The 14,287-nt window shown below is 43.4% G+C and overlaps 1 protein-coding gene and 1 long non-coding RNA gene across 2 annotated transcripts in view; one reads left to right on the top strand and one right to left on the bottom strand.

The window, feature by feature from the left end:
- Positions 1–5,898, bottom strand: part of PROSER2 (proline and serine rich 2) — a 40,861-nt gene extending 34,963 nt beyond the window's left edge. Inside the window, exon 1 of the mRNA XM_036845098.1 lies at positions 5,797–5,898. The gene's annotated coding sequence lies outside the window, so the exon portion shown is untranslated. The remainder of the gene's footprint in view (positions 1–5,796) is intronic.
- Positions 5,899–5,959: 61 nt separating this feature from the next.
- LOC118890817 overlaps positions 5,960–14,287 on the top strand; it is a 39,088-nt gene continuing 30,760 nt past the window's right edge. Inside the window, exons 1-3 of the long non-coding RNA XR_005018836.1 lie at positions 5,960–6,492; positions 6,774–6,862; positions 10,611–10,664. This is a non-coding gene — a long non-coding RNA (uncharacterized LOC118890817). The remainder of the gene's footprint in view (positions 6,493–6,773; positions 6,863–10,610; positions 10,665–14,287) is intronic.

Here is a 14,287-nt window from a genome sequence, read left to right on the forward strand (position 1 = left end):
TCTTGGCTATTGAAGCTGTCCGGCTCCTCACCACTTTGGAAAACAAAAACAAGACTGACATGAGAATTCGGTAGGAAATACAGTATTTAACACTCTGTATTTTTATGTGAATTTTCAAGTTCCCGGCAACATTCTTCTAGCGGTTGAGAAGGGAAGGGTCAGACCCCTGGCCCGCAGTTAGTAAATTGAATTGTATGAAGCTGCCATTGGCGTAGGTCAAAAATAGTTGAATATAGGTAGTTTTCTATGGTTAACCTAACAGTTTTGGAATTGAATTGATAATTAACATTGTAAAAGAGCGAAGTGTTCCTTGAAATGCAATTTTGGTTGCAGTATGGCTTTATTACACATTGATACTAAAATGCTTTTCCTCAGATGATACCTCTGAAATCACAAAGGAATGAATAGGGGGGGAAAATACACAACAGGTTCACCTCACACACACTTTACAGACAATCTGACTGATGAAGTGAAGCTGCCTGTATCAGCAGGAGCTCAGACCACAAATTCATTGGTTCTCTAGTACGTGTGGAGGACAAGTTACGTGAGGAAACTGAGGTCAGAAAGAGTTGGATTTAGGCTTTAGGTTTCCACTCCAGAAGAATGCTTTTTCGGACTTTTTCTGCACCAGAACTTCTATTCAACATCGGACATTTTCAGCGCCATCCCCTTGTCTGTACTGTCTTATCTCCTTCATCATTCTATCCTCCCTTCCTCAACCCTCAACCCCCAGCTCAACTCAAATTATTGCCTCAGTGGACAAACGTCTCGTCCACAGCAGAACACAGGCCACTCGCGACGCATCAGCGGTTCATGCCCCCAAACTCAAGGCTAAACTTCTTGGCATGATGAGCAAAGCCACGGTTCTACCATTCTGACATCCCACTGTCCTGCCCTTCTGGGCCCGGTTCCGTTACATCCTCCTGAAAGAAAGGGTACCTCTGTCCTCCGCTCCCTGAAGACCTGTGGGCCTCTGAGATAGACTCCCACTTGACACCTATATCTCTGTTACTAGATCACAAGATTCTCGAAGGCGGGGACCACACTCATTGACCTCTATGTTCCCAGTTGTGCCCAGCATGGAAGGAACTTAAATGTTCACAAAAGCTCTTCAGACCCTCTGAATCTTCACAAAAAATGTCAAATGTGCCATTCTGGAAAACAGCAACTGACCAAACTCACCTGTCTAGTATAAAGGAGCACAGGCATCTTTTTTTTTCCCCACACAAGATAATTCCTTTAAGTTTTACAAAATAAACTATTTTACATACACTCATTTGTAAGGGAGAGCTGTGGTGAATCGTGAATGTATAATCTCCAGTTTCAAGGTCTGAGAGGGCCTGAGAAGTCATTTAGTCCTGCCCCCAGTTTTACAGACCAGGAAACCGAGGTCCACAAAGGTAAAGTGGTGAACCCGATGGTTACACGGCTATTTGGTATTGAAACTTCTGGTGGAGAGAGTTAAGTACTGCTCTTTTTCCCTATGCCAGGCTCTATGAATCAGTTATTTTAAAAAATAAAATGTAATCTGCAAACATCCAAAAGAGAAGCGTATGAGGAGTAGTAGGTTTATATCTCCAATGACAACTCAGTGATCAGCACATGGTAGGTGGCTCAACAGCCTACAAATACTGCTGAATGAAGAGACAAATGGCCCAGGCCTTCGGACCAATAACTAAAATAGGTAGAATATTAAATATTAAAAAAGCACTAGTCAGACAACTGGTCTCCTGGAAGGAGCAGCAGAAGCTGGAAAGAGAAAGCAGAGAAAGAAACAAAACCAAAACAATAGAATGAGGGTTTGAGAAGGTACATACTATACAAACCAAGTCCTATAAAAATAACTATACTTACATGCAAGATGCTGGTGATATAAAAGCTAATACAAAAGAGAATCAAGTCCTTGAATAGACCTGTCTCCAGTGAAAATCTGGAAGTGGCCAACAAGCCCATGAAAAGATGCTCATCATTATTAGTCATTAGGGAAATGCAAATCGACACCACTTCATGCCCACTGGGGTGGCAATAAAAACAAAAACATGGAAAATAATAAGTGTTGGTGAGGATGTGGAGAAACTGGAAACCTCCAACATTGCTAGTGGGAACGTTAAATGGTGCAGCTACCGTGGAAAACAATTTGGTGGTTCCTCATAACTTCACTACTCACAATAACCAAAAGGTGGAAATGACCCAATGTCCATGAGCTGATGAATGAATAAGCAAACTGTGATACATTCCTACAATGGAATATTACTCAGCCATGAAAAGGAATGAAGTACTGATTCATGCTACAACAAGGATAAATCCTGAGAGCATCATAAGTGAAAGAAGCCAGACATATGCTGTATGATTCTATTAACATGAACTATCCAGAAAGGCAAATCCATAGAGACAGAAAGCAGATTAGTGGTTGCCAAGGCTGGAGCAGGGGGGAAATAGGGAGTGACTGTTTAATGGGTATGGAGTTTCCTTTTGGGGTGATGAAAAAGCTCTGGAACTGGACAGTAGTGATGGTTGCAAAACATTGTGAATGTACCTTTTTACACTTCAAATATGCGCAGTTTACTGAATGTCAATTATACCTTAGTAAAGATATTTGAAAGAAAATTTTTAAAAATGGGAAAAGACACATCAAGCAAATATTAACAACAGCAACAATTAAAAGATCACTTCTGGCTATACTACATCAGACAAAATAGACTTTAGGGCAAAAATCCTCACTAGTGATAAAAGTAACTATGTTATGATAAAAATTCAATTCCTATTAGACACTGCATGTCTAACAATATAAATTTACAAATGCATACTGTTAGATATTAAAATAGAAAGCTGTTTATACAAATAGTCTCAGAATATTTTTTAACTCAAGTACAAGGAGATATCGACAAAGATCCCATTCTAGTGGGATCTTTCATATACCTCTCTCAATTACTGACATGTTAAGCAGACACAAAGTTAGTGAGGAATGATGCAATTAATAAGGTTCATTTAACGGATATCTGTAGACCTCTACAGAACAAAATGAACGAAAACACATTCTTCTCAAACACATATAATGTGAATATACTTAATGCCACTGATTTGTACACTCTAAAATGATAAATTCAATGTTACATGTATTTTACTACCAAAAAAAAAAAAAAAAGAGAGAGAACCAAGTGTTTCCAGTGGTAGGGTCTTTGGAAATATCCAGTCTGAAGATATGAATTCATAAGGAGCAATCACATCCCTAACCAATAAGGCGGAATGTTCTGCCCTACACATTCCTCTGCTACCAATCCTGACTGCACGGATTTTAAACCCAGCACCTACTTTCTCAAAACAGGATTCAAGATTAATGCTGCGGGTCTGGGAGTGGGACAACGGAGTTACTGAGAAGTGCAGCTTCAGGGTGGTTCTCTACAGAGGTGGCTACAGTGACTGCACTGTACTGACGCCACTGTGTCAATGTGAACAGAAGCTGGACCCACTCAGATTCAAGAGGGGAAGGCTGCAGCGTCCCAGGGGTAGAGCTGCCCAGCCCATCCTCCTGAGAACACACAGGCAGCAGGGAAGCCAACAACACTGCCACCAGAGAGGGCAGTGGAAACTGAAACGAAAAGCCGCCTTCCACCAGTGATGGCAGCGGCTCAGGTTCTGGGATGCTTCTAGGATGCCACGGCACTACTGGCGGCCATCCACAACCAAGCGGATAAGACGCACTTGAACTCTTGTTCCAGAGGATGCCCTGTTCTCAGTTCTGCTCCATCCAAGCCTTTCCCCTCTCTCCCCCCAGGCTTCAAGGCTCAGCTCTGTCTCCTGTAGTTACTTGAGATGATCTTGACAATCAACACAGGGTGCCAACCACAGGCTCCTAAGGTGTCTGAGAACTTTGGAACCAGGGCCAGGTGTATCTTCAGCTCCTGATGAAGGCTTACTCGATCTGGTTTTAATCTGTTTGGGCCGTGTGGCTGTTATCTAGATGTGTCTGTATGTCCCTTGACTAGTTCAGCACTCAGCACATTGTAGGTGGTCAAACAGGCCTGAAAATACTGCTGAATGAATTAATGAACACGCAGGGCCTGCCCGAAAACAAGCAAATCCCGCCCTCCGCCACAAAGGGGGCCATCGTGGTGTCAAACACCCGCACGTTTTCTTAAAAGCATCTTTCCTCTTTCCAGCCTTCTCTAAATTATCTGATTTTGGCTTTCTGATTTCTAGTAATGGAGAAAATGTGTTACTTTTAAATTATCAGTATCCAAAATCCCCCCCCCCAAAATGTAAAAAAAGCTCTGAAGTGCTGTTACCAAGGCATATACCCAGTTCCTTAAAAATGGCTATTACTGGTCTGAGCAAGAAAATACACAAGATTCCATACATACGCTGTCAAGTTTGGCAAGAGAGATTTTAGACAACTTCCACCCTTCCCGCCCAATCCCAAGTAAACAGGGCATTTGTTTGTATTTCCACATTGGCCTCATAAACCAAAATACCTCCTCCACCTAGAAAAACAATCTGTAACATTCAGACACTGAGCTTTGAGGGCAGACTTTTCAGTGCATGCTAGAGCAGTAAGAATGTAGTGCTTAAAAAAAAAAAGTAGAAAAGCATCTTTAATAAACTTAGGCTCTCCTCTGAGCATTTTCCTCACGTTTACACTTACATCTGATTTGGTGTTTCTATATCTTTCAGAAATATAGATTTTTAAAAAATTGTTCTGCATGAAAATTGGAGCCAGAGGAACCTTCTTTCTATAGTCTCCAGCAACAGACCTGAATGTTCTACTGTGTTTAGGGGGAAAAGACACAAAAATCATTTTCCTTTACTCTAAGTTTTCGCTTTGCACCAAGTAGGTCCTGGCAAAGAGTTGAATGTTTTCTGATGTTAGTTCCTGCGGTTTAAGAAAAAAATAAAAAATAAAAAAATAAAAGGCTAGGTGCTTAAATTTAGACTCCGCAAAACAATACTGGGAAACTTTCAAAGCTTTGGAGAAATTCTGGAGTTTGTTTTATTTGCATCACATCGGCCACATGGCCTTCTCTTTTTTTAATCCCTCCCGCCCCTGCTCACCGGCTGACCCTACATGTTCCCGCGTGATTCAGTTACCTGTTGGGGGTCAGGGGTTGGGGAGCGGGGGTGGGGACGAAAATCTACTGGTCACTTTGCGCAGGACCCAAGTTTAACAGGTGGCTTCGGCCACCTTCTGCCAATATGAGGCTCCCGCCCTCCTCTCCGCGGGGGAAGGGACACAGCGCCCTGGGAGTTCGACGGCTGCGGCGGCAAGTGGGGCTCCGGGGAGAGCGGTGGGGACAGGGCAGGGGTGTTGGGACAACCCAGACCTCTCTGCGCGTAAAGCAAGAACCGTGCCACGGACCACCTTCGCCCGCCGCCAGGACAGCCTCGGAGTCGGAAAGCCTCGCGTCCTCCCCACCGCCCCCGAGCCGGACGCACGCGGACCCCCGTGATCCCGAATGAGGCCCCGGGTTTCCCGGGTGGGAGGCCACCGGGTCGACGACGGCCCCTCGGACGGCGCCAGAGCTCTTCCTAACTTCCAAGGGACGCGATGCGGAGGAGCGGGAGAGCGCGCAGAAGAGATCCCCGCCGGGAGGGCACCCGCAGGGACGCGCGGGAAGCGCAGGCAGCCGGCTCGCTAGGAAAGGGGATCGCCCTTCCCGCCCTGGACCCCACCAGAGCCCCGATCTCCCCCGACCGGCTGCAAACGTCGCCCGGCTCACCGACGTGCTGGACGAGGGGATCGGCTGCCAGGACGCCCTCCCGCCCTCCGACCCTGTCCGGGATCGAGAAGCCCGCACTCACCTCGCAGGAGCCCAGCAAGCGCCCACCCGGACCGCAAGCGGGAGCCGAGCCCTAGCGCCGCCCGTTCGCCTGTCCGCCCGCGCGCGCCTCGCAGACCTTCCCGGGCCGCCCTGCCGCGCGCTCGCTTACGCGCGCCCCCGCGCTCTGCGCCGCCCCGCCGCGCGCGCCCGTGCGCGCGCCCGACGGGGTCTCGGCTGCTCCCTCCCCAAACTCACGCGGCGCGCGCCCGGAGCATTTAAAGGGACAGGCCCCCGCGCCGGCGCCGCCCCGCAGCCGCCTCTCGGTGTCGGTGCGAGGTTTGAATTGCGGACGATCTGAGGAAACTCCAGCCCCATCTCTGAGTTAAACACTCGGAGGAAAAATAGGGATTTGCATCTGAAGCTCTGAATAAGACGGGACATTTTTTTCCCCTCCTTAGTCCGTTTTGAGAGATTATTTTACATTTAATGACAATCATGACTACCACGTATCGAATTCTTATTACCCTTGGACAAGGCATTTAACACACACATTATTTCATTCAATCCTTAGAACAACCCCCAATTTCTTATCCCCATTTTACAGAGGAGGAAAACTGAGGTTCAGAAAGGAGAAGAAACTCGTCCAAGAGGTTTTGACCCCATTCCTTGGTGCCATTTCTTCTTTATCACCGTGGAAATATCCACTGAGGTTAATAGCTGGTTGTGGAAGGCTTCTGTAAGTTGGTGGAAGTTAATGTTACCGGTGTTTCCATGGGGTGGGACAACTCTGTAGGAAAGGAGAAAACAAGAGTTATAGGGTTTTGTTAATTATAGTGTTTGATATATACTCAGATGGCAGACATTATAAAACCCGTATTGCAAAGTGCTGTTTGTGCTTATCCCCATTTTACAGAAAACTAAGGAAGTGGTTGGTGGCACAGGATGACTGATTCACTGGTGGCACTCGGGGCTGAGCCCCAGTTCTTTAGTCCTTATATCATTTTTTTGCTCTCCCAGGAGGAGATACCTGATTAAAGGGAAGAAAACTTTTTCACTAATAACACATTGGCCTCATCTAACTCCCTGCATCTTTTTTTTTTTTAAAGGTATGTGTTGTTTTTTTTTTAATATTTTTAAATTATTTATTTATTTATTTTATTTTTGGCTGTGTTGGGTCTTTGTTTCTGTGCGAGGGCTTTCTCCAGTTGTGGCAAGCGGGGGCCACTCTTCATCGCGATGCGCGGGCCTCTCACTGTCGTGGTCTCTCTTGTTGCGGAGTACAGGCTCCAGATGCGCAGGCTCAGTAATCGTGGCTCACGGGCCTAGTTGCTCCGCGGCATGTGGGATCTTCCCAGACCAGGGCTCGAACCCGTGTCCCCTGCATTGGCAGGCGGACTCTCAACCACTGCGCCACCAGGGAAGCCCCTCCCTGTATCTTTAATTATTGTTTACAAAGCACTTTAATCTACCGCACTTACTAGTTAATTAGGCAAGCATTATTATCCCCCTCTTTCTGAACCAAATCCAGGAGAGAATCAATTCTGTCAGTCCTTAATCCTCATTGAATAATGGACCTAAACTTTCTGTTCATGTTCTTTTTTCTCTTAAATTTTGTTGCATATAGCTAAACACTAATGCATGTATCATGAATTGGCTTAGTAAAAGTTAAATAGTATTAAATAGCCACAGGTGAGAGGTAATATAGGCAGCCCCTGTTTTTCACAAATTCAGATAAAGAAAAAAAGACATTATAAGTGCTTCCCAGAATTACTTTTCCTTTTTAGTAGTGTTCTTTTCGCTTGGTTAAGTTTTTATGATGTATAAACATATGTGTAGCTTAGTTCTTTAGCTTTAAAATTTTTAATGTACACATTATCTTGTGTGTACAAATTAAATTTTACACGGTATCTTTTCTTCCAGGTGAAGAGGAGATAGGGAGGAAGAAATTGAAGGATGATGGGATTAGGAAGGAAGAAAGGGAAAAGAAAAAGGCACAAAAAGAAAAAAAGGGTGGGGGGGTGTGGCGGACAGGAAATGAACAGGGAAGAAAATGAGACTGAGGTTTCAACCAAGGCGGTAGGGGGAGGAGGCCAGCCCTGCTAGCTCGTACCCGATCTTTGTGGGAATTGCGAACAGGTGGCCCTTCCGCGGGGCCGGTGCAGACCTGGCCAGGGCGCAGCGTGAGTACCTGAGCTCAGGCTGCCTTCCAGTACCTCCTGCACCCCTGCCCTACTCTGTGCCAACTGAACCTACCCAAAGGCACTAGAAGGTGAGAAAGGACATAAAGTGAGGTAAGAAAACAAGAAACGGCTTAGAGGGGGAATTTAAAGATTGTTATTCCTAAAAGTACTTAGATAACGTCGATGGAGAAAAGAACGAAGAAACATCTGGAGGGTCTTTGGACCTGCTGTTGTTACTACTTTAAAAATCCATGAAATTGACAAAATTTTACTTTCTATTCACTCGACTTGTTACTAAATTCTTCTGAGGCTGGTCTTTGCTAAGAAAATGCCGGTGATACATGGCTCAGAATATTAGACAATTATTCTTATTTACTTTGTTTAAGTTAAAATTTTTAAAGTAAACTTTAAATATTTAAGCTAAACGTATAATTATTATTGTATAAAAATAATTACTGTGTAAAATTGGCTTGAGAAACTGCAATATTTATAATGACCACTAGAGGGAGGTAGACAGGAAAGGAGAAAGAATAGCGAGTAAGCTTCCTGAGTTTACTAAAAATTACAGCATTTTAGAGCTGAAAGAGGAGATGTCAAAAGACATGATTTTGCTTTATGCCTCTTCCACTTAGAATATGTGTAACCTTGAGCTATTTATTCTTTTTGAGACTCAGTTCCTCAACTGTACAATGAAGCTATTAACACCTACCTTGGGAGGCTAAAACAAAATTATTTTAAAGTTTACTTGAACAAGTAGCAGATGAGAAGGGTTAAGAAGATTATGAAAATGAAGAAACAGATGGGAAATTTCCCTGTTTGTTAAACAGTATAAAATAATAATTTAAAGTATCAAAATAGAATATTAGTAGATATTGAATGATATAGGTAATAAAAAAGAATAGATAAGCCAGAATAAGCCAGTGTTGATATACTGTAGATTTTAATATGTGATGGAGTCATCTAAAATAAATGAAAAAGGGACAGATTCTCAATAAATGGACTTGAGAAAGCTAGTAATTTGAAAAAAAAATCATGTTGAGCTCATACATTTCATTATGTGCTAAAAGAAATTTCAGCTACATTAAAGAACTTTAAAACTAGGAGAAAATTTAGGCAAATATTTATGTAATCTCAAGATGGAGGAAGAAAAGAAATAGAAAAATCATAAAGGAAATCACCAGTAGACTAGATTACATAAGAATTTTAAAATTGTGACAACCAAAAATATTGTGAAAATAGAAAACAGAACAAATCTGACAGTTCTTTTTTTTTTTAATTTTATTTATTTATTTATTTATTTTTGGCTGCCTTGGGTCTTCGTTGCTGTGTGCGGGCTTTCTCTAGTTGTGGCGAGCGGGAGCTACTCTTCATTGGTGCGTGGGCTTCTCATTGCAGACCATGGGCTCTAGGCACGCGGGCTTCAGTAGTTGTGGCACGTGGACTCAGTAGTTGTGGCTCGCGGGCTCTAGAGCGCAGGCTCAGTAGTTGTGGTGCACGGGCTTAGTTGCTCCGCGGCATGTGGGATCTTCCCGCACCAGGACTTGAACCCATGTCCCCTGCATTGGCAGGCGGATTCTTAACCACTGCGCCACCAGGGAAGCCCTGACAGTTCATTTTATCCTCAATACAAGAGTACACACACATTGATAAGAAAACTCTAATAACTCAATGACAAAATTTCCTCAAAGAAAAAATAAAAACAATTAGTGTGTATATGTAATTATATTTTAAAGTGTTTGGATTACCCAGTAATTGAAAAAATTAAAATAGTAAGCAATATTTGCATCTATTAAATTAGAAAAAAATTTAAAAATTCTAACATTCAGTACTGGCAGGAGTGCAATGAAATGGGCAATTTTATATATTATAGTGGGAGCAGAAGTTGATATAATTTTACCAGAAAGTGATTTTGTGAAATATTTCAAGACCCTTAAAAATGTTTATATACTTTGGCCTATAATTCCATATCTAGGGATTCTACAGAAATAATCAGAAATGAGCACAAAGATTTGTGCACTGTCTCCTTTTTTGTAATGTCAGAAAATTAGAAACAACCAAAAAATCCAAAATTAGGGGGAAGTTTAAGTGAACTATTATGCAGCTATTAAAAATGAGGTATTTTTCATGAACATAAGAAAATACCTAAATATATTGTTAAAGGGGAAAAAAGAACATTACAAAATTGTGTGTAAACTATTGTTTCAGCTCTGGAAAAATGCATGTATATATTCAAAAACTAGAAGGAAATATATCAAAAGGATGACAGTTACTCTTTCTGGCTGTGATTATGTGATTCTTATTTATAGTATTGTGTATGTCCCAAATTTTCTGTTGTGGTTCTATATTTACTGTTATAAATCAATACAGACTAATACAAATTTTTTGAGACAATAAATGCCAATGTGCATAGCATAGAGTCTGGCTTATGTCAAACATTCAATAAATATTTGGTAGATAATAGAAGGAGGGAAGAGAAGGAGATTGATGGACTTCAAGGATGACTTGCTAGTGAAATTTATTGATTTTAAAAAAGAGATAATTATTCTACAAATGAGGAAATTACAACCTGGAGGTTTTTTGGTGACAAACTTCAAGAAAAACTTTAAAAGATAATACAGTGGTTCCATACTTCCTGAAAGCAAGTAGATAACATGCTACCTTGTCTGTATTCCAGGTCGATATTCTGAAGGAGAAATACATGTGGAAGAAACAAATGTGGAAGAAAATGGTAAATAATTTTATCTGAACTCAATGATAAGAGTCTGAAAGAGAAGCTAGGTTCTAAAAAGATCCCTGGTGAAGCAGTGCTGTTCATTCACGCTTTAGGGCCTGCCAAGTGACTGAGGTCCAAACAGGAAGAGAGAACGTATGGAGCCCTTCATTTTTCATCCAGAAATTACTTGTGGTTTCTTCTGTGCCAGGTGTTACTAGGGGTAAAATCCAGGAGATGCAACAGTGAACAGTATGGATAAGTTCCCTGTCTACAGGGAATTTATGGTCCAGGAGGGCTTGGCAGGATGCAGACAAGACTCAAATGATAAACTGGTTAGTCACCAACCATCTATTAATCCCCAGATGAAACAGAAGTGATTTTGTAAATAAAACAACGGTAAGTGAACCGTATCCCCCCAGAGATAAGCCTGAGGACTCAGGGGTGGTTGAAATTTGGCTGAGGATAACTTGCTTCGCTTTCGCTGATCTCTGGCTAGCTTTCGGTTTACAGATGGAGTATGCAAAGCCGACAGGGTCTTGGAAATGGCTCCAGGCACCTGCGGTGTCTGGGGAGCCGGGGGACAGGAGAGCCTTGGGAAGTTTCCTGTGCAAGTGTATTTTAACCCTGTCCGTCTTCCCACAAGCTTCACTAAGGCCTCCACTCCTCACGAGTGCTTTTGGAGTGAACCTTATTCTCAGGAGATTTGAATATGGGCTGAAACTGGCCTCAGGTGGGTCTTAGGTAAGAGCCGGGACCCAGTGAGAACCAATCCTGTTTGTGTCACAGACATTTGGAAGGAGAGATGAGTACAGTGCGTTGGAATACTTAACGTTTGTAGTTTGTGTTACCTTCTGCTAAGTTGAATTCTTCTAAACCCATTTCAGTTAAAAGATTTCATTACGCCAGATTTCTACGTTTGAGGGCTGACTTTTTTTTTTATACAATTCTGTTGTGACCCAAGACATAACTTCTTCTTTGAGGTGACCCTGAACTTAAGGATGTTAATTCCCTGATTTTGAGGGAGCAAAATGTGCCTAGTGTTTCAGTCAGAGCGACGGAGGGATCTCTGAGCAGGGTCGTTAACCACTTAGTGGGACCGTGGAGCCCAGGTCTGTCCCCAGCTTACAGATTCAATAACTCTGTTCAGTGCCACCTGGATGCCACCAGGTGCTCAGACAGTGGGTCTCAATTGTATTTCCAAGTTGCAATACTGGTGGAGGAAAGGATGGGGAAAATCAAACCGGCAATTCTTTCATAAGCTTAAAATGTTTTATTTCAATTTCTCGATTGTTAAATAGGATTAAAGAAAAAAAAACCCTCTTCCTACAGAGAATCACAATAGGAAAAGAAAAGGGAAATCACACCGAATGCTACCGTTCACTGGGGGTAATAAAATGTGGGATTTTTTTCCCTCTTGTCCTAAAATTGCCCTGAGGACCAAAATACCTACCTCTTACATTCCCCATTCAGGAAGTCACCAGGAACTAACCAGCTTCTCAGGACTTCCTGACGGTCAACACTTCTGAGCTGGCCCTACTGCCAGCTACACCCCCAGCCCCATTTCCAAACTAAGAGTCTTGCAGGTCCTAAGCTTTGTGGAGATGCAGTTAGTATTCACGGTGGGAGGCTGTAACAGGAGACTGGAGCGGGGCTGTGTTCCCTTTCTATCCACCCAGGACAATCTCCTTTCTAACCATCTCCAAGTCAACTGATTAGGGACTTTATTTTATTGTTTAAAAATATTTATTTATTTATTTTGGCTGCACCGTGTCTTAGTTGCGGCACGCGGGATCTTCCTTGTGGCACGTGGGATCTAGTTCCCTGACCAGGGATCGAAGCCCGGGGCCCCCTGCATTGGGAGCGCAGAGTCTTAACCGCTGGACCATCGGGGAAGTCCCTGATTAGGGACTTTACATCCACAGAATCCCTTTTGCCACATAATGTGACATAATCACAGAGGTGACATCCCATCATATCTGCAGGCTCCACTCACGCTTAGGAGGCTGGAATCTTGGGGGCCAGCTTAGAATTCTGCCTGCCACAGAGGGGAAGGGGTTCCTTTAATCCCCACAGCCAAGTCAGGGCGAGAGTCCTAAGACAATCACTCATAAAGATTGGGGTTCAGCAAAACGGGGAATTAGACTCTTGCTAGGGTGACCTCGTAGTTACCCCCAGGCCACGAGGAGCTGAGCGGGGTAAGAAGGTCACAGTGAGAATTCTGGGAGCCAAGGAGCATGGCACAGTGTGTCCTTCCCACTGAGGTTTGGGGACAGACTTGAAAGGCTTGTGACCTGCCAGGCTGGAGATTTCAGAGCGGTCCCTTCCCTCGGGCTTGAAGGGCTGCAAGCTCAGTGAGCCTGGAGGGAAGATGGGGCAGCTCCACCCACCCCACTCTCCAAGTCCATCCAAGCGTGTGGAAGGGGACCCTCCAGTTCTTGGGGCTCTATGTGCGGGAACATACATTACCCCAAGGGCAGAACCAGGAAGCTGCTGGGGGGCCGATGGGCCAGGCGACTGAGTTTGAGATGGAATGCCTAGGACTGAACCTTTAAAAAAGGTTTTTTTAAATTGTGGTAAAATATACATAGCATAAAATTTACCATTTTAACCATTTTTCAGTGTACGGTTCAGTGCTATTAAGTGCACTCACAATGTTGTACAACCATCGGCATCATCCATCTGCAGTACTTTTCCATTATCCCAAACTGAACCTCTGTCCCCATTAAATCCTCACTCCCATCCCCCAGCCCACACCCCTGGCACCACCGTTCTACTTTCTGTCTCTACGATTTCGACGACTCTATGGACCTCCTATAAATGGAATCACACAGTGTCTGTCCTTTTGTGACGACGTCTTTCACTTAGTATGTTTTCAGGTTCATCCATGTCATAATATGTATTAGAATTTCCTTCATTTTTATAGTTCAATAATAATCCTTTTTATGTATAGACCATGCTTTTTAAATCCATTCTTCTGTGGATGGACCCTTATGTTGTTTCCATGTTTTGGCTATTGTGAATAATGCTGAAGTGAATGTGGGTGCACAAAAATCTGTTCAAGTCCCTGCTTTCAGTGATTTTGGGTGCATACCCAGAAGTAGAATTGCTGAATCGTATGGTGATTCCATGTTTACCTTTTTGAGGACCCACCATACTGTTTTCCACAGTGGCTGCACCCCACCTGCAACGCCTGTATGTGGGTTCCAATTTCTCCACATCTTCATCAACACTTGCTATTTTCTTTGTCGTCGTCGTTTAATAATTAGAATTGAATCTTAAATACAAAAATGAGACTGGTCTAATAACCCGAAATCTTAGGCAGATTATTAAATCTGGCCAGTCTGATCGCTGGTGGGAAATGGGGATTCAGCAGAGAGCAGCTGCTGACAGCAATGAAACCATTCCGTGCTTACGTCCCCAACAAGGTGAAAATCCTCTGTAAACCAGTTACAGGAACAGAGTTCTTTTTCTTAAAATGCTTACTAGCTTTGAAAATGATTCACGTAAGAGTGCAGCAGCCTAAATACATTTACTGCCTTCTTCATTCCACCTCCATTCACTTCCTAAACCCTGGCTGTCTGGGTTCTGTTCCCACGACTGTTCTGAAGCTGTCTTCTCTGAGTTCTCGTCCCAGCTTA

Source organism: Balaenoptera musculus, chromosome 2 (assembly GCF_009873245.2).
Source record: "Balaenoptera musculus isolate JJ_BM4_2016_0621 chromosome 2, mBalMus1.pri.v3, whole genome shotgun sequence".
NCBI classification, from domain to species: domain Eukaryota; kingdom Metazoa; phylum Chordata; class Mammalia; order Artiodactyla; family Balaenopteridae; genus Balaenoptera; species Balaenoptera musculus.